Here is a 22,138-nt window from a genome sequence, read left to right as displayed (position 1 = left end):
TAGTCAGCACTACTTTTTTGCCTATGTTTTTGAAATTGAATCCAAATGTTGTGCTTCCACTACATCAGACAAGGAAAAATATGTGAAAATATTCATCTGTATAGTGTGTATGATATTTTGAAAGAAATAATTCTTCCAGTTTTTTAGATTTGGGCTAAAAGCTGAATAGCGGAATCATACAGGTCACTACTGTTTATTGCATGTTGAGTATGGAGGATTCAGTCACAAAGGCTTCATGCAGAAAATGGACACCCAACACAAAGAGAACCTGTTTACAAAGAAATGTGAACAACAGCGAAGGCTCATAAAGTGGATGGCTATACTGCTACCCTTTTTCAGTTATTGTGTGTACTTAGGAGGATTAGCTTTAAAGCAAGCACTCTTTTATTATGTCCATTAAGCAGTGAATGAATTATTTGCAAATGCCAGGAAGTGACTCTTGAAACTCAAAACCAATCAAGGTCTTATGAAATGAAATGTCATATACAAATTGAAGTGTAACCAAATGCCGCTCATGTTACCTCAGGACAGTTCTAAACTCAGCATAATTAGTAAGTCGAGTCTCCTGAGTGAATGTCAGCATACTGTAAAACTCCTGCCTGGCTGTATTCTTTGAATTTGAATGAATTATGTGATTCTAGTATTTTTTAAAAAACACAGACGGTCTTTTTAAATGACTGTGGGGGAATTGAGATTATTTATGAAGTGACTTTAAGGCTCATCATGTTTAGATATTTTTATCAAAAAAACAAAACAGTTTTATGTTAACTGTAGCAGACCAGTTTACAATGACTGTACAGATTGTACTCTATCTCCCAACGTTACTGACTTCTCTTTTCTGCTGCGAGAAGAGGGTGTTAGACAAAATGAAGGGAAATGCAAATAAGATGCTGATTATGAGCCAGATTCCCTCTAAGTGCATGAATAAGAAGAATAAAAAAAAAACCCCTCAGCTGTTAAAGATCAGAAAGTTTCAGCTGCAAATTGGACTTTTAATAGTCCAAACTCACCCACATTTTTGTCTTATCTTTTTTTAAAACCAGAATTTGAAGAAATAAAACATGGATAAACTCCCAGATTAAAGCCCCCAAAACTTCAAATCTTAAGTATTTCTCGACAACTTTAAATATTCAGGACAAAAACGGTGATATGAATTTTTTTTATTTTTAATTTTTTTAAACCCATACTTACATATTTTAAGTGATTTATTCAGAGCTGAACTCTAATAACTCTAATAAACTACAAACATATTTGTAGATTCTGGATTCTTGTAAATGAGGGAGAAGAAGTAGATTTTAAGGATTTTAACAAGATAATTGAACTATTTTTTGGGGGAAAAACTGTGTCAGACACAAATTTTTATTCAAAGAGTATTTGTATACATCTTGAAACATGACTGGAGGGGATCTTGAAACATTATCGGAAATAGTAGTTATTAAAGTAACTGTATTATTGGATTTATGACATCTAAATTAACAGCTTTATTCTGTTTTTAAAAATATATTTGCAGTTGAAAACACAGATTCAGCTTGTCAGAGCCTCAGGAATAGTCACTCCACTCTTTACTCACTCTGCTCCATTTACACAGTGTAAACCAGAGCAGTCTGTGATGGATACAGCTTGATTCTGCTCTTTTGACACTGAGTGGGCAGCTGACTTCATTGACTGATAAAATACTTGTCTTACATCTGAACCAGCGTCCAATTAAAGTAATGGTATTAGTACTGCAGCACCAGACAACCCCCATCCCGAGAAAATGATCGGAGGTAATGTCACAGTCATCTTTTTTAATGCTCTGTAATTCCATTTATTTAGACTTTTATATCACTTTGACATCAGAGATTATGGGGTGGGACAAACACATATTTGTTTTCTGTGACTGTGGAGTAGAGTTTTCATGACGCTGAGAGCAAACAGAGAAGGCACTAATGAGTGTGTGCGAGTGCAGCCTGGGCATGGGTACTTCAACAGCTTATTTCCAAGACCAACACTTGTAGCTCTCACATGACGAAACAGCCATTCACGCTGACAGGTACATTTTCTCTCTGTTGTTTGTCAGACATTTAAGTGGTGTGAATCCATCAGCTGTATATCCACTGGTATTTAGGCTTTTTTCTTCGCCCAATCCTTAGCTGTCAACCCACCAGTGACTGATTGTGTAGTGATATTTTTCATTGAAGGCGTTTGTTTGATCCTGTGATTCCTTTTCTTGGCGCTAACTGTAGAAGAAGTGACACAGTGACAGCTTGGTATGAGCTTTATATAGAGAAGGTGCGTAAAACTGGAGGGCTGATGCTACACATGGTTTGCTGCGACTCTTAGCTCAAATGTTTCAAGGGCTGATGGTTTGAAGTCACAATTATTGCTTTATTTCTTAATTAATTAGCGTTGTGGATCATTAAGAGTTCAGAATGCTAAATATGAGCCATGACGTCTGACTTCATGAAGTTAGAATCCATAAGATTCCAGTCATGATTGAAATTTAGTGACACCCGTGGTGGCAAGTGCAGTTTGATGCTAAGGTCCTAGAATTGTGGGGGCAGCAAACACTCTTTAAGCAGCTACTGTTACAGAACACAACAGAGCAACTGGTGTTGTTGTTTACAGTGCAGCAAAGAAAAAACAAAACAAAACCAATAAAACAAATAAAAAAAACAGGTTATGTTATCTGTGGTTTGCAGAAAGCACAATATCAGCATTTATTTTGGCCATTGGGTTGCAAAGAAATCAGTCAATAGCTGGCCTTTTTCCAGGATGCCATACTCCCTGCAAGATTTGCTGTCAAGAAATGTTGAAAATGGCACTTGTCACTCTCTCTCTCTCTCTTTTTTTTTTTATAGATGCATTTTTAATGAGCAATCACAGTCAGTGCTAAACTCACTGACACATACACTGCATTTCCTTCATAATCAAAGCCACCCCATGTTTTGTGCATGTTCCATCAGTTCTAAGCTTTTAATGTGAAGCAGCAGCAGTAGGAGATGTTTGCTTTACATTAGCGCTAACCTAATACAGCTGTCGGAGAAACGCCAAGCAGTGAGGCTGATATCTATGAGATACAATTAAAAACACTAATAGTGGATTACATAAATGCATTGTTTCCTGTCAATTCTTCATGTGTGTGAAGGCAATTCGAATGGCCGACTCTGCCACTAACAATGAAAACCAATTAATTCAATTCAATGGCTGTTACTGAAAAAAACAAACAAAAAAAAGGCTACAAATAGTGTCAAAAACAGGGTTCGATTTCATGAAAATCTGAAGGATTACAACTTTCAGAAAAGTTCAGAAAGTCAAAAGTCTTACGTCATTTCTAAGTCAAACTCTCCTTGAATGTAAATTTGTTCCATTATCTTAAGTCGTTCGCTCATGCCCACCTCAAAGCACGATTACTGACAGAAACTCAAAGTGTTCCTCTGTCGCTGTACCTGGAGGCAAAAGCATGCGCTCAATTAAAAGTGCTTTTCTCTTCATTGGAAACTTTCGTGTGACCTGCAAGTTAGATGAGTTTACAACTCCCTTTCATTCAGCCAACAGCAGCCCGTCACCATGAAACCCATGCTCGCTTCACCATGATATCAACCAGTGCTGTAATGATGAAATGACGAGTTCATCGACCTTAGAGCCTTAGATATTAGGTTTACTTTTTTTTTTTTTTTCAGTTTTCTATCACTGTCAGTTTGGCTATGGGCTGTTAGTTGATCTAAACAAGCAATTTAATGTATTGCAGGGATGCTTCCACACTGTCTATAGAGTAAATAAACAAATGGAGCTTATCAGATTGACGGGTCACTGTAACATTGTACATGAAATGTACACAATTTGTTTCTAACTGCGGTGCGGTGACATTTTCATATTGTGCTCCGCTGCAATCAGGGTGTTTGTTTCATTTAACCTTGCAGGCATAATTATTTTTGTGTTTTTCCATCTTCAAGTGGACTACAGCAGGTATTTTATTTTGCATGACAGAAAGAATGAGGATGGCAATTAGTGCTTGTTGCTGAGGATAAAGCCGCGACTATTATCTCCTGCCAAGTGTAAAATTAGTGTGATTATCAGCAATATTACTGTGGAAATATGGTCGGACGTGGATAATTTAAAGATTGAAACCTAAATGGGAGTTTTTCAATCAGTCTATCTGCACATCCAGCATTCAGTCTGAGAGGCGAGAATTCGCAACATGTCAGCGAAGTTAATTACCTCAGCGAATGCCTCCCAGCAGAGTGTGGAATAATAGCATCAGGGCGAGAATGACTTTTCTTCTGTTGTATTGGTTTTATAGTACAGCAGAATCTGTCTTAACTCCTATTTCACTTTAATTAGGCGTTTGCCCAAGAGATCCTACTTTTTGAAAAACATCTGTGTTCTTGTTATCCCAAGGGCAGTAACCTTGCAGTGTTTCTTATTCTGTCATTGATTACAGAGCGGGTTCAGTCAGAATTGATGACCTTATTATAGTGGATGGGTTTAGTGTGTCCATGAGAATGCACTCATTCAAAAAAAAAAAAAAGATAATTGTGCCCAATTTATCACAGCGCCTGTCGACATTGTGATGCACTTTGCTTTTTGACCAGTATATTTGACTCAAATGGCTCTTTTCATTAACTGAAGTAATTGTAGGTAAAACCTTTTAGCTTCTGAGACAATTATTTTACTTTAGGGAAATGATGGTATAGACACATATATTATGAAGAAAAATAGAAACTATACAGATTAATATTATTAAAATCAAGACTATGTTCGTGTGGACTGTTTGCTTTTGTAAATGAATTATAAATTTGCTTTGGTCTCACTTCTGTATTTATGATTAATGAGTCGATGTGAGCTTTGTCAGACCTGCAGCCAAGGTTGCAATAATGTTTACAACAATGGCGACTTAAAGACACGGAAGAGCTCATCAAGATAGAAAAATATGTCAATATATGTTTTGATTCACTCAGTTCATCTGTCAAGTTTTTAATTTCAGAGCTCCTTTTGTTTATGTTTGAGTGAGAAATTGTAGTTTTGGAATATTGGCTTACTTTTCATGTTGTTATTTTTTTAATGTCACATTTAGACTGTAGATGGTAAGTTTTTTTTTTGTTTTTTTTTTACATTTTGTCTATTTGCATGTCATCTAAAAGGATAAAATTGGGACTTTGAGTTGTTGAATAAATGTTACTTACATGCAAACATTTGAAGAATTCATGTACAGTGAAATAAGCTTCTTTGCAGGATGTATTTGTGAACTTTATTGGTCCTCTGTCTTTCACTGCCTCTTCAAACTGATCATATATTTTTCCTACCTAAATCATAGTTTAAAGCCTAACAGGGCAGCACTGTATGTAATTAATTTTTGTACTAGTAAATAAACCTGAACCATTTTTATCTTGCCCTGCCTCACATTTTTCCACTTACAGTTTCTGTACATTACATTGTTTATCAGACAGTGAGATAAAAGGGGTTCACAAACATCAATCGGCCTCTCCTGCACCAGAGAAGTAATGTGAGTACTCCGACTGATTGGTATTCCCCTTTGCTCAGTTTGGGTGTTTTGCATACGCAAATACTTTCAAAATCAATGGAACTTTGTTAATCCAAACCCTTTGAAAAATGGGGCTATTTTAGGAGAACGTAGGCGCTCACTGGCATAGAAATTAATCAACAAAGTTTATTTTCAAACTATATAACAAATAGATGTACAGGGTGAGAAACCAGAGCCTTCAGTTTGCAGGTCCCCTCTGTTTGCTAAATATTTCCAAAGGCAAAGGAAATTGATGGCTTTAACGATGATGCTGTTCATTTTTGTCAGCTTCAGGTGACATAGCTCCTTTTCATCTGCCTTTCTCCTCATTTGGATTGCGATCATGACTGGGTGTGATTACCATGGATCACTATTGGAGATGGGCTGAATTCACAGTAGTTGAAATATGTCAGCTGGTAAGGCTTTAAACCAGCATATTAAAAAAAAATACTCAGCTCTTACTGGATGAAACATACAGAGCCTATTGAGAAACACACATCTGACCACTTTTCATTTAAATAGCAATAAGTGACAAGCACCATTTATATTAACAGCGTGGATGTTGTATGACAACTCTATAGCTTGGAAAACGAAAAAGGCTTTGTGGATTAGTGAAATATAACTATCATTGGTACTTTAAGCATGATCACTGATTTTTTTTTTCATTAGATCGAGGCACAATAAGCCTCTCCAGACTGCGCTCATCACTTACAGTGCTTTATGTGGTGCCTGACAAAACCTCTTTGTTGGTATCAAAATCACTGTGACGCTCTCACAGTCTATCAAGTAATTCAAGAATTGAAAAGGCAAATTATGAAAGGGGTTATTTAGCCTGTAATTTTCACGTTATGAATTTAAAGTTCTAAGTTTCTAACATGGACCCCCTTCCAATAGACAACCACATGCAGTGAATAAAATAAAAACACATGAAGAACAAATTGAATTGCTCATAAATACCTACAGTCCCAGTGGAGTTGAGTGGGCTTTTTCACACTTCCTCAATAATTACAGCCGGCAAATAGGCAAATGTGTCTGTTTAATTATAGCACTGTCAGACAATAATGGAACAGAACAGTAAGGAGAGCTGACTGCTGTTTCTCCTACACAAAAAGAAAGTCAAGGTAACTAATCCTAATAATGACCATAAAATATTTAGTCATGTTGTGTAAATAGTTGTCTTTACGGTAGTGACAGAATCACATTTGTAAGATTTGGATTGCATTTCCAATGTGACTACAGGGACAAAAGCCTGGAGTAGCTGGACAGATTCTGAATAATTAGGGCATCATGATCAGTTGAACCAGTCGTGACCAGGACCGATCCAGTCTGGGCCAGCTGGCATCGGCCTTCAGGAGATGCAATCTCACAGCGTCTGTTGTTCAAGGATCTTAGGATTGATGGAAACATGTTTGGAATTGAAGTGTCATTGATAGATGTTGATAGGATCATTAATAATACCTCTTCAAAAAAATAAAAAAGGTCATCCTGGTTTCAGTGCAGAGTCTCAACTCAGCAGAGGTTCACCACACTGGAGTCATGTTTCAGGCCACCTGATGAATGTAAGTCTGATATTCACTCTGTTTCAGCTCTGTGTCTCCACCAACTCCTGATGGAGGTATGTGGCTCTTTGGCTGCCAGTGGGGAAATGTAACTTAATACATCTAATCAAGAACAAAGTCAGTACTTGTGCTTTATTTGAGTATCTCCATTTCAAGTAAAGCACCTCACCTCCTCATCCACTATATTAGTCTGACAGGTTATTTACAATATTTGGTTTTTCGTCCCTTGCAAACCTTCATCTTGGGCCTCTAGAGGCTGTCCATTGTGGATTCTGAGGTGTGTTATGGGCCGTTTCCCTGTTTTTTACAGACAGTGGGATGTTAACTTCCACAACTTGCTGCCGTTTAATTGAGTCCATTCTTCCCTCTACCAGTGAAATGTTCCCTGGGCCAGTTGCTGCAACACAAGTGCAAAGCATGATTGATCCACCCCCATGCTTAACAGTTGGAGAGGCGTTCTTTTCATGAAATTCTGCACCCTTTTTTCCTAATTTTAACTTAACCAGTCCACAGGTCTTAATTCAAAAATGCATTAGGCTTGTTTAGATGTTCCCTTTCAAACTTCTGATGCACAGTAGAACAGTGCACCACTAGACAGACTCCAGTGTCTACTGAATCTTTCTGAAAGTCTTTTGCTGTCAGACAGGGAGTTTGATTTGCCTTTTTTGCAAGCCTAATAGCAGTTCTCTTAGAAAGTTTTCTTACTCGTTCAGACCTCAGCTTGTTGTACTGTTCCTGTTAATTACCATTTATTAATTACATAATGAACTGAGGAAACAACTACCTGAAAACCCTTTGCTAACTTCCTATAGCCTTCTCCTCCTTTGTGGGCATCAGTTATTTTGATTTTCAGAGTGCTAGGCAGCTGCTTAGAGGAGCCCATGGCTGCTGATTGTTGGGACAAGGTTTGAGGAGTCACAGTATTTCTAAAGCTTTGAAATCTGCATCACTTGGCCTTTTCTAATGATGACTCTGAACAAGACATAGCACTATCCAGCTAATTAAGGTCTGAGACCTTGATAAGAATGAAATGAGAGCTCTGATCTCATGTGGTGCCCAAAGTGTTGCAGAACACTCCTTTTGTGCAAAACAAAAATAAAGCAATGCTCAAAACATGATTAACTTAATACATTTTGGAGATCAGTTCATCTTCTACCCACTTAACTATTAACAGTAGCTGATATTTTGACCAGAGTTGCTTATGCATGCATGCATGTATAATCATGTTACAGAATATTATTTATTTCTACAGATTAAACTCCCCAACAGTATATAAAGTAATTAAAATAAGTACAACCTGAAACAACTACAGCAGTTAAATGCAACATATGCATTAATGCAATCCAAAAACATCAGTGTAAATGAACCAGGCTTTGATGAATGTCTGTTTCTGTATGCTTATATTTGGCCAAGATATATCAAGCAAATATCTGTAACAGTGGTCATATGGGCGTGTTTGGTATTTACGGGTTTCAATAATCCTCAGGTGTGTTCCCAGCTTAAGGTTTTACTGCGATCCCTTGTGACTTGTCACTCCCAGTTTGGCCTCAATCAGATGAGATGGATGCTGCCAGCAGCTGTTCATCTCATTCAGAGCAGCTGCACAACCTCACATGTCCACACAATCTCCATATTACACCTGCTGATTTGCTCTGTCTTCCAGATCCCTCAAAATGCCTCAGACAGCGGATGAGGACCTTGAGTGAGGAGATTGTCCTTGACACGTACTGGACCTTGCCTGTGATGTCAATGCTGTGTAATGAAATGGAATTTGTTGGTCGCTTGCAGCTTCATACAAAACTGCACACCTATACTTTCCACAAACACTTCAAAGATAATAATGCCAGATTTAAACTAAGCGATGCCAAATGTGACAGAAAAATAGGAGCACGGTGCTGTCAGTGGGAGCTGTCATAAAGGCACTAACAACAAGCAAATTGTCCTGTAGGGATGCACAAAGGCACAGCTTGCTTGTTGCCTCATACTTTATAATTGCTAGTCTGGGGATGAAAATACATCCCCATCTAACATTTTCTATGATTTCCTTTCCGTTTTTTGATGCCTAGCCCAAGGCATGAGGTATAGACTACGATGATTACAATGTAAATTGTCCGTTTTCGCCTCCAAATACAGCTTTCAATAGGCTATTTTACACAATGAATGTTCACTGTTTCAGGCTAATAGATTATTCCATTAGGCAAATAGATTACAAATGGGTTAGTGGGGTCGACCGCATTGGCCAAACAACACATTAGATAAAAGTGAACGCAATCAGTCTGGTTTGCTGAGATTTATTAAGTTTCATTTGTGCCAGCTTAGTGTTGTTGTTGTATACTGTTTTCTTATTTTATACCATATATTAGTTCATTTTAATCTACGTTTATACATATCTCAGCTTTGGTACATTGACTTGTTGTTTGACATTTGCCACCAGTTGACTGTACTCTGTTACCTTTCACCGGTGTTCACATCAGTCTGACATGCTGTTTATTGAGGCCTGACGTCTGTTGTCATTTGGATTCACTGCAACTTGTTGTCTCCTGCTGTTCATCCCTCCAGTTTGTCTGAGTTTGCGCATCACTTGTGTCATTTGAGTTCATCCATCATTCCTTCCGTTTATCTATCACTTTTATCTTTCAGATTGCACATCACTTGGGGCATTTGCACTTGTATGTCAAACAGAAAAGACCACAGATTGGCATCTGTGGTCTTTTCTGTCCGCATTATGTCCCAGATAAGACTGTCAGCCAGATGCAAAGACCAGTTGCTGATATATGCTGTAAAATCTTAAACAAGATTACATCATCACTCTTTTGGAACGAATGCAACATCAAAGAGGAAATCCTGAACGGAGGTTGCTGCAACTAGTGCAAGTAAAAGTTTGTAAAATCTCTACTAGTCAAAGTTTTCCATAGTTGTCCTCGTCTGCACTATAGCTGGCACTGCTGCTGGCTGGCTGAAACCGGGACAAAAGCCATTTGGCACCACTGGCAGATAATTCATATGGTGTAGTGCTACAGGATTAAACCAGGAACCGCTAATGAAATTGAGCAAAAGGCTTCCTCAAGGCTATTTTCAAGAATGTCCTTGAGCAATCATAGTCACAATTATGACGTGATGGAGAAGAATCTGAGTCTGTGGCTGCGTAAATGCTTTTTAAAGAAACTTCACTTATGCAAAACGTTGTCGTCATTATTGATAGTAAGCAATGAAATACTCAATCTTGGACAATCTACAAGAATTACATCATCCCAGAGACTCAATCAGTCATGCCAGTGTGGTTTTGGAGTTAGAAGCAATGCATATTTCTGTGAGCTCAAATGCATTACTAGATTTTAATGTACAGCATATAATAAGAGTATAACAGGACATCAGAGACTGGAAATGGCCTTCTGGATTCAGTCAATCACAAATCTTCATGCACTGTTGTAGCTGAATAAAAGCCCATACAAATTCAGTGGGGAAAGGAGAGGGGACGACTAACACCAATCAGAGAACAGGACACAAGAGTAGACCAGAGAACAAACTTTTGAATCAATAGGAAAAGAAAGGGATTCTCTCATCCTCACAGCCAATCAGTAAAGAGGTTTGTGGTTAAACACCATGTCTTATAAGACAACACCGTCAGTGATTTCATCATTGTAGCTTGCAAACATCATGAAATTCATTCTTGTTGGGCTAAACACAAAAACAGCTACATTGTGTGATTTGTGGAGATATTTTAAGCAATAAGAGTTGCACTGTGTAATTAACTAAAAAAGACACCTTGTTACAGAACACCTGCAGCGTGAGTGCTGAGTGAGACAGTTATTTCAAGGCAGCGCCAGAGAGGTTCACACAACAGTGCTTCAGCCATGGACAAGACAGTCAGTCCACGATAATGAGGGTGGTAAATTTACAGTAGTTGGCTAGTCGTGTCACAAGGAAATCAATTTCACCCACCACCGCCATATTCTGTGGCACGAGCTTTTACAGAAGCAAAGTGTGTGTCCGCCAACGCAGAAGTCGTATCTCAGCGCGAGGTATGACACATTGTTAACACACTTCAGCAGCATTTCAGCAGCTCAGAAATCGACCGTAGACCACATCACCAGGCTATTGTAACACAGGATTGCCAGTAATTAGATTCTGTGTTCATCATGCATTCAAAAAGTTAGCTCGATTATTTCAAAAATATAGAACATAGTACAATATTCTGAGAGTACAAACATGCAAAAAGTTATTTAAGTCACTGAATGTAGCTGGCAGCACGGTGGCGCAGCAGGTAGTGCGCGTGCCTCACAGCAAGAGGGTTGTTGGTTTGATCCCCGGGTGGGGCCTTTCTGTGCGAAGCTTGCATGTTCTTTGCGTGCATGCGTGGGTTCTCTGAATGAATAATTAAGTTTATGCATTGTTGTAAAAGATACAATATAATACACTACACATACTGTTACAATATGTGCATCAACAGAATTATTGGATGCTGTAATCATTCCTCCTGTCAATACTGTCAATCCCCTCCACCTCATACTACACCAATGGTTCCTTGCCACTTAATTTCCAACAGACAGAGATCAGAAGAGCCTGGTCATTAACCAGATAGAGGATACAAATGGTAAAGGTTTTCAAACACTGCACAAGGATTTGCCGCTATGTTACATTATCAGGAAAAAAGATCAGCTTTTGCCATCAGACTGCAGAAATATTTTCTTTCTTTGTCAAAATGTTTGAGTTTGGGTCCTCAGGAGGCCTCAATGTGAAAATGGGAATGATTCAATTGATGCACTACAGCCACTTATTTGTAATGTCTAATGTAAAATACGCTGTATTATTTGTTTTGTTTGCTTAGATGTTGAGTTTTGTCATTTGTGTGAAACAGTGTACATCTTAGGATGATGTCTCAAGGCTTAGATTATTAGATGGTTTTAACGATCATATTATTTTGCATGATTTGAATGAATGCATGAATTATGAAAGCCTTGGTCAAGATTTTTTTTCTGAAGTGTTTTTATTCTTCTCAGGACATGAAAAAAATGTTCAACTTTTTTTTCTTCCAAAAATATGATTTTTTCACAAAGTTACAGACATGTCCGATCCAGTGGACTACATGCGTCTGAGCACTCAACATAAAACACTGAGAAAAATGAATTAACTTGTGTTCTATTGTAAATATACAAACACTTGTTTCTTTTTATGCTTTGAAAAACATTTCAACAATTTTTTGGAAATTTCAACACTGTATAGACGCAATGTTTAGGCCTGAATAAGAAAACCAATGACACTCATAGCTGTGAATCTTACACCTGAATGTGTCAAACCATCTCCAACAGGAGAAACATTATTGTGAGTCTCCACACTTCTATAAGGATGCAGGACAGTATTACCAAGCCCTTATATTAGCATGTTGGAAGAAAACAAGAAAAACTGACATTTTAGTCTCTGCATCTCCGAACACTTCTATGTTCATCACACCTAGGCTGTATGAAAGTTTGCAAAGCATCCAGGGCGCAGTGGCACACAGCATTGCATGCAGATGTATTTGGTCTTCCGTGTGCAGGCAGCATCATGGCATCTGATTGCATTTTTCACCTCGGTGAGTTGGGGCCAGTGATATCCTGTGCCAAACCTGACCTCACAGGCTACTTTGGTGACTGCTCTCCGCTTCACGGGTTGTGGGGTCCCACTGGGTCTTCTTCTTTTGCTTTGCTGGAGGGTGCCACTATTTATCAGTGCACAAGCCACAAAAGCTTTGAAAGGGAGGAGTCTCATCTTTTCCAAACCACACATGAGGTAGAGGCGCCAGTCATTTACAATCATAGACATAATATACGTAGACGCCTCATTGACTGACGCTTCCTATTGGAGCTGATGTTCAGCGTGGCCGCCATCTTGGATGGGTCTCCCATGCGTCCCCAGTGCATTTATTTCTACGGAGGAAGGTGTATGTCCAGCTACAACTATCATCATAACTCCTCTAATTTTTACCCAATTTTCACACGGTTTGGTTTGTTACAAACGTCAGAGATGTAGTTATGACACAGGACGGTGTCACACATTAAAAACAAATGCTTTCATGCTGAAATACTTTGTCTTTGTTAAAGAGCATAATACAGACATATGGTATGGCACATTAATAAATGTATAAATGAATTAATTTTAGATTTTAATAAAGATAGTTTGATTGTTCATTTGATTTCTCTCTCTCTCTCTCTCTCTCTCTCTCTCTCTCACACACACACACACACACACACACACACACACACACACACACACACACACACACACACTACAGTTTTCTCACAGCATCTCAGAAAACGTTTTTTCTAAATAAGGCACATGCAACACACGCACAAAAACCAGACATCTCGCATAACCTGTTGACATGCGTATTAAACTTTAAGTTTTTATACTCATTTGTGTTGGAATAAAACTTCACCAAAACAAACTGTTGAAACGAGGAAGGTTTTTTCTTTTTGGCCAACTCATCATGTGTGTCGGCCCACAGTGCACTGCTGCTTTCAAACACACACACACACACACACACACACACACACACACACACACACACACACACACACACACACACACACACACACACACACACACACCGTCTGGCGTGTCTAACTTTAAACAACTGTTCACAGCTTTAGGATGACAAAGATTCCATAATAGCCTGGACTGAAACTGCTGATGTTTGTGATATACACTGATTTTAACACATACTGTACATACATACAAAGCTCCTATATATAACTGCTCAGTACATTTTTTCCTTCTTTCTTTTTTTTTAAGGCCTGGCAAAGTTAGCTTTAAAATTCCAGGTCATTCGTCTTACACTACCCTGTTAAGCTTGTAAGTGGGGCTGGGAAGCGAAATAAAATAAAATAAATAAATAAAATAGGGGCATTGTTGCGCTCTTTACATTGACTTCAGTTGGCTCTGGTGCTAGCGGAGACCCACCCAATATGGCGGCGACGCTGGATTACGCTCCAGCACGTAATGAGGCATCTACGTATATTATGTCTATGTTTACAATGGTCACATGCAAAAAATGAAAAAAAAAACAAACACTCGGATGTACCACCTCTTGTTTCGACGTCTGTGGGGGTACATTGCCAGACATTGGTCAACAAGATCAACCCCACCCATGTGTTGATTGTAAAGGGTTTTTGGACTTTCCAGATATTTTAAGGGCTTGAGTATGGTCAGGTGCCATGTGCCCATCTTCCACAGCTCCCTGATCATGCTGACCTTCCTCTGCATCCTGCCCCTCATCATGCTCACTTTCTGCATCCTGACTGTCTGTATCTCCATCATCCTCAGCTCCTATGTCTCTGTTCTTCTCTGGCAGCCACTCATCATCACTGTTGTCACTACACTCATCATCACTGTCCTCATCATCACCGGTGCTGGATGGAATTTCCTGGACTATTGTATTTGCTGCGTTTGAAGTCTACAAAATATGATAAAATAATTATTATAGTAACACAAACTACAGCTAATCTGCACAAAAATGTATATTTTAAATGAATAGCTTATAAATATAACAATTATACACTGTTTTATGATTTTCTAATTGGCCAGGCAAATTAGTATTTCCCATAGCGATGTTATAAAGGATAAATACCAAAAATTAAATCCTGCGGGACACAGTAATTTACTCTACAATAGGGCCCCATATATGCATCTATATACAACTTGGACCAACTGCAGTACTTAAGAGTCATTGATGTTAAATTTGTCAAATAAAAGCAAGGTTTGAAATAGTATAAAGCTCCAAGCAGGTTGCTTCTTTTAGGAGGAACTTAATAATAAGCTATGGTAATTGCAGTGAGTCATTCATGATATGCAGATCATCAACTACTTGGCAACCAAAGGCAAATGAGTTATAACGGTAGAGAATCTGATAAAAATGGACCTTTCCATGGGATTTTTTGGAGCTGTGAGAATGATGCAGGAGGATAGGAGGTAGAGCATGAGCACCTGTTGTTCTGCCGTGTGCTTAAGTGGTTATTCAGCAGGAAGGTCATGGGCACACTGCAGGTACCGAGGGAGGACATGAGGACCCTCCCAGCAAGGGAGGAGAGGAATTTATTTGACCTTCTCCATGACAAGCTGTGGCGGGCCAGACTAATTTACTTCATACAGATCTTTGGAAACCTCATTGAACTAAACACAGGCCTACACGGGGCAAGAAATCAAATGATTTAGAGCCTGAAGATGGCATTCACTGCACACTCACGATACTTATTCCTCTCTGTCTGCTTACCATAAGAATCACCCACCCTGTAGTGAGACAGAGGACAGACACATTGTTAGAGTGTTGGGATTAGTTTGAACACTACTTTCTAGACTCTGGGGGAACTTCAGTGAATGAGGAATCCATTTTAAGCTACAGCCTGTCCTCATGTCCTTACTCTTGCACAGACAGGGGTTTTCTGATATATGAGAAACGTTTCATTCCCACGCTTGTCTGAAAAGGTAGCATATGTTCTGATTTAATTCTTCATGCTTGCTGTACATTCACTGACTAACCCTAACCCTGCACAATGTGATTTTATTCAGTAAAGAATAGACATGTAAGAAATACTGCTATGCTCTTCTAAGGCTATGATGTTTACTTTTTCTTGTGGCGGTCTCAGATAGATGTTGATTCAGCTTTGTAATTACTGTGTAGTGATGTTAACCTCCATGAGTAATCAAATTCAATCTCTTCGGTACAAAGAAAGAGAGCTGAGTCGTACTTGGTGAGAGTCTTTCTTTGTTGTTGATGCACCAGATGGTTTGTGGCACAGAACTATGTGAGAAGTCATCCTTGGAAACTGTGTAGGAATGGGCAGGCACTTTCAAAATAAACTTGGCAGGTGACTGGATGAACCATCTGTCTATCACAGTCCATCACTGGCTAACTTCAACTAATCAGATCAACAAACCATTTGACTGAGTGGGAGATCCATTTGGGAGAAGCGCAAAAACGTCTTCAAGCCTTCAGTGCTGTTCTTTTTTTTACGTGCTAGTAAATTCACTGGCAAAACAGAGGGATATGGCATCATGTATGTCATGTTTACAACGCAGTTCATGGATAATAGATGTGGCAATACGAGTATGCAAAGTGTGAATTGAAATGCAAAGTGAAATTACATTGGTGGGAGGTTTGAATCTGATTTTAATGATGATATACTCTCAAGGAGAGATTGTTACTAGTCTTTTTCAAGTCCTATGAGCTACGAATGGCTACACATGATTAAAATAAGGGATATGAATTTTTGATCCCTAATAAAGCTTGACTACCTAATTTTTTTGATCCAGGACTCAATATCAGTCACTCCAATAGTCCATTCCTCAGCTCTTCAGTTCACTCTTCACTCTCTAGTGTTTCAGAGCAGAATGTCAAAAGAGCCATAAAGAGCGCAGTTTGGCAGGCATTTTGTTAAAAAGTGCACACAAAATGCACATTTAATGTCTGCGTTTATCTACTCTACCCTTCAAACAGAAATGCTCACTGAACTGAATGAGATCATTTCATCTGGCTTGCAGCTTATTTGCAGCAGTATCACAAAAATGCTCACAAATTGCTCCACTTAGTGTTTGGATTTACTGTAACAGCACTTTTCGGTCATCTTCGGGTCAATATTGTAATTTGACTTGTAGTCTACTTTGCACTTACTGTTAATTAGCAAATGTTGGCATGTTAACACACTAAACTGAAACGGTGAACATAGTAAATATGATATCTGTTACACATTGTGAGCATACCGACATTAGCTTTTAGCTCAAAGCACCACTGGGCCTCTTCCAGCCTCACAGAGCTCCTAGCATGCCTGTACACTTTTACTGCAGAAAAATAAAAGACTGTGCAAGTTCTTGTTATATTTTGAACATTAAATATGCACTCAGTACCTGATACAGTTTCAATTTGATGTATTCATTTTTCATAGACTTTTTGTGTGTCATTTTGTGCAATTATGTGTAATAATTATTGACAGCTAATTCACCAGTAGTCTAATAGAAATAATGTAACCAAACCAAAAAAAGTATCACGTTATTAGCAAATAAATCAATGATAGAATGTTTCTTTTTCTACTTGTCTTGCCTCCACCTCTCTTTATCTTTCTCTGTGGAGTACACACACACACACACACACACACACACACACACACACACACACACACACACACACACACACACACACACACACACACACACACACACACACACACACACACACACGCGTCTGACACATACTCCCTCTTGCTCTGTCTCACTCATTCCCCTGCCACCCTGGAGAGTTCACTGCTCTTGCTGTTTTAACCTCCAACCTGGGTTGTCCATACAGCGTACGCTGTGTGTCACTCAGTGAACTGTTTGTTTGCCACTCATCGCTCACTGCTCTGCTCCTGTCCCCACGCGGCTCCCTGCTAGCAACAAACCGCTGGAGTGATTTCACATCACAAGCCCCATCTACACAGGTTGCTTCCCCTCATAGCAGCTGGTAATTTACTCCAGACAAGGAATCTCTGCTCCTATCGGTGAGATAACACTTTTTTGTTCCTTTCCGGTCACTCCTTCTCTTCTTCTGTCCCTCTTTTTCCCTTCCCTACAGCAGCTTTACATGCTCTGCATGCAGTGTGACTCACCACACAAGGTGTTATCAGTGATAATACTGCAGCAAATAAAGCCACATATTGCTCCTCCAGAATGTGATCTTTTACTCTTTGGGAACAACTTGTAATTAAAAGTCAACATCAGGCATGGTGTGTTTCTTGCTTTGGCTTGTTAACATACTGTGGCCCCCTACAACGCTATACAGCTGCACTGACAGAACACATATTAAACACTACAGAGAGAAAGCCATGAGGACTGAAATCCCTGTTTGGTTTCATGCCAGTGCAACAGTTGCAAGCAGCAGAATTAAGGAAGCTAGAAATTGGCAGCAACAGGGCAAACACTGACTACGAACACGTGCTGTCACGCTGACACGCTTCAGCAGATAGCCTCCCTTTTTACTCTGCTGCACTTTAAGTTTCTTCCTATTCTCTCTCTGTCTCCACTTCAGCCCCCGCGCCTTCATGATTTCCTTGTGTCAAATTGCTTTTGAAACTTCACTGCAAAAATCCTGATCTTATCAAGTCCTTTCTTTAACTGACTCCTTAAAAATCTCATTTTCTTCAAACAAGTAAAAATGCAGCAGTGCACTCACAATATTGTAGCAGGTTTCCAACAGAACTCAACATGTTCTAAAAAGCAGGTTGAAATAGTCTGCAGTTGGAAAATTTCAGCACTACTGCAGATTCAATATGATCCTTTTCGATACATTACTTGAGTGTTTTTCTTCAAAATTCTTTATTTAACAGAAGTTCTTACATGTTAAATGATGTCCAACACCAGCAGCACAAAAAATAAGCACACAGCACACAGCTGTATGAACAATGACATGCTGATGTTAGCAATGTTCATTTTAAGGTATGACAGCTCATGCTGTTGTAGCATGTTTTAAGCTCTTTAATGAATTGTGTAAATCAGGCTCTTTGATCAATACTGATCAATTTCATGTGCGCTTATGGTTTTCTTGAGAAAAAAAGTCATACAGGTGTGCAGAGACCTCTTACTGACCTTGTGTAGCTGATGAATAATACTTATTGAGTATGTCTGTTTAAACTGCAGTCATGTAGCAGAAGTTTTTATGCTAATGTAACACTAATGTGAGGAAACAGCAGGGATTCCACACATGCATTAGCTTGTGCCACAGTCGAACAGCTGCTCTACTTTGTAAACCTGGGAAAAAGTAACCTGTCCACAGTTTTTACCGTATTAGCATGTAAATTTGCTAACATTAATGTTAACACAAAACACAAAGTATAGGCCACAGCTGAGGCTGATAGTCATGTCATCATGTGGTTTTGCAAGTATTTAGTCAAATCCAAAGAATTCGGCTTATGTGAGGCAAACCAATAAAATCAGTGTTTCACTTATGGTTTGTACTGTACTCAGTTTTTGATAACCATAAATTTTACACTTGTTTGAAAAAGATAACTTTCCCTCCTCTGAAAATGTTTATGTGTACATAATGGCATTTCAGTGCCATCATAAATTCTTGAAAGTTGAATTTTCACCTGTCCAAGACACAAAATTATTACAGTCACGTGCAGATGAAACAATACGTCTGTATGCTCATGACTGTAAATAGGTGTATTAAAGCAACTTTAAACTTGAACTTAAACTTTAAACAGATGCATGAATGTCTTGTTTCTTAAATAAAGATGATTCATAGCAGTCCTGTTGGCAGAGGAAAGTAACAAAAGCATTCCACAAAAGCAAAAATTGTGGCACAGAAGGGTCAAGATAAAAAAGTATACAGGAGATAAAAAAAGGTATACAGGGCTATAGAATAGAAAATCAACTACGCATATGTACAGATTATAAAAATACTATTGTCAGTATTCTTATGAGAAAAACTACCATTGTCATATGTTGTATTGTATATTGAGAAATACTGTTGCATAGAAAGGGCATTGAATTTCACAAGTCTATGTAGATGCACAATATGCACAGTTTATGAAAAATACTGTTGACAGTATGGATTGCACCAAGTGAAATGGACAAGGTGAGTATACATTAGCATTTGTAACAGTAGTGCAAAAAACTCAGTGCTACATGACTTGATGCTGGCGTTAAAAAGCCTGACAGCTGTTGGGATGAAGGACCTTCAGTAGCGTTCTTTCTTACACATAGGATGCAGCAATCTGCTACTGAAGGAAGCTGCTTAAGCCCCCTACTGTCGCATGCAGGGGGTGGGATGGGCTGTCCAGGACTGATGTCAGCTTGGCTAACATCCTCCTCTCACCCACTTCCTCGATGGTGTCCAGAGGGTAGTCCAGGACAGAGCCAGCTCTCCTGACCAGTTTGTTCACTTTTTTCCTGTCCCTCTCTGAGCTTCCACAACCCCAGCAGACCACTGTGTAGACAACTGTAGATACCACCACAGAGTTGTAAAATGAATAAAAACAGTGTTCTACATACTCCAAAGGACCTCAATCTTTTTAGCATTTTTTTTTTTTTTTTTTTTTAGCATTAGCATCTTTGTCCCCTCCTGTATCTGTGTTGTTTGTCCAGTCCAGTTTATGGTTAAGGTGAACAAACATTTGTAATCCCCCAAGATCTCAATGTCCAAGCCCTGGATGTTCACCGGTGTAGTCTGTGGTACCTTCCTTCGGAAATGGATCACCAACTCCTTCATCTTGCTGGCGTTGTGTGCAGGTGGTTCAGTCCACACCAGTCTACAAAGTTGGTTATGAGCTTCCTGTATTCCAGTTTGTTTCCCTGTGATACGTGTCCAACGATGGCTGCATAATCGGAGCACTAGAATGTGTCGTTGCTGTGTCTGAAGTCTGACGCAAACTACCACACTGGACACACAGTTTATTCATTTGTAAATGTATTTATATATTTATTTATTATTATTTATTTCCCCTTTCCCCCAAGCTTAATTATTTCTGTATTTTCTTTTCTTTTATGCATTTCTACTTCATTATGCTAATGAGGGGACTCCCAAAAAAGTGCGTCATGGGGTCAACTTTTGGTACTCAATAAAAGCCCCTTGTAGTTTCATTTGATCATTCTGTGCAACCGTAAGTAAACAGCGCAAAACATAGCTAGCCCTCCATCTACAGATTCTGCCACAACAAGAATGACGTGACGTCATCTGCAAACAACCAACTGAATGACCGACTTTATAGTGTGTAGATCAACAATACAAAAACTCTAAATGGAAAATAATACATAAATAAATACATATAACAATACAAATAAAAATACATAAAAATAAATAAATTACTTCAATAAATACTGAACAAATAGGAGAATTAACACAACAGCAAACGAATGCATAAGCCATTTAAAGCAGCAATATTTTATAAAATAATAAATACCTACATTTATTTTCAATATTATTTTTGGTGCATTTAATAGCATATTAATTTATTTACTGAGTCATATTTATTTCTTTATTTTTGATTTCAGCAGTTTCAGTCCTCCATACTTTGGTGGCTCAGGCTGGCCAGCATTTCCCAGAAAATGGAATCCTCTCATTGTCTTTCCACTGTCTAGCGTTTCTTGGTCATGTCCTTCTCAAAAGCAAGTTGAGTTAAATTAGCTTTCTGGCAGTGTGAAATGCTTCTTCACTGCTCAGTGAACACATTTTTTGGAGAAAAAGAAAACACTTCTCAGACTTTTACTGTAAATATTAAATCCAATGATGTATGGACTCTAAACTGTTTACAAGGAAAACACTATAGTGCTGCCTTTCACAGAGTATGGCAGGTTCTGTTTTGGGACCATGCACTGCCAAAAGTGAGTTTCATCTCTTAGACAAGCTGAACTGGAAAACTATCCAGAAGTACCTGTTTGGGTGTATGTACCCCAAGGTAATCTGGAATTACACTGCTTAATTCTCCAAGACAAGAGGTTGGGAGATGGCCTGCTAACAGATGCACAACTGCCATCCATACCTGAGGCAGCCGCTGTAGTGGTGGTGGTGGTGGTGGAGAAGAGGGGAGAGGTGACGGAGGGACAGATGGCACAGCGGTGGCTGCATTTCTTCCTGCTGTGGTTGCTAGAGTGGTGGTAATGTCAGTGCTAATTCTGGGTTAGCTTGTTTCTACATTATATTAGCGACTGCGATTAGGTGATCAGAATCAGATGCCTGGTTGAAATGATGTGAACATCCCTGCATTGTATAAATCAAAACATAAAAAGGCAGAAAAAGATAAAATTATCTATTGCTTGAAGGAATCACTTACACATTATGCTTCAATTGTGATTTTGAGAGAGGCTATTGGCAAGAGAGACAATTGGTATGAGAGGGTGATTACGAAAATGGATGGAAGAGACTGTATAAATGCAGTCATTGGCGGAGCATGCTTCTGTGCCTCTTGGGCGTGCTGGTGCTTGGCAAATTTGTCATGCTGGCTCATATTGCTTTTCTCTCCATGTGATACATTCAAATCCATGTGGCATATTTTACAAAAAGACATGACTTTGACTGACACTGTTCTTCATTAAGTATGGCTAAGCCTCATATGGTGAGATACACAAACTT

At 38.9% G+C, this 22,138-nt stretch overlaps 1 protein-coding gene across 1 annotated transcript in view; it reads right to left on the bottom strand.

Moving 5' to 3' along the window:
* Positions 1–22,138, bottom strand: part of barhl1b (BarH-like homeobox 1b) — a 336,897-nt gene that overhangs the window by 225,494 nt on the left and 89,265 nt on the right. The gene's annotated exons all lie outside the window — the stretch shown is intronic.

The sequence above is a fragment of the Chaetodon trifascialis genome, chromosome 20 (assembly GCF_039877785.1).
Source record: "Chaetodon trifascialis isolate fChaTrf1 chromosome 20, fChaTrf1.hap1, whole genome shotgun sequence".
NCBI lineage: Eukaryota > Metazoa > Chordata > Actinopteri > Chaetodontiformes > Chaetodontidae > Chaetodon > Chaetodon trifascialis.
Note: the sequence above shows the minus strand (reverse complement) of the source record. Positions and strands in the feature narration are given on the sequence as shown.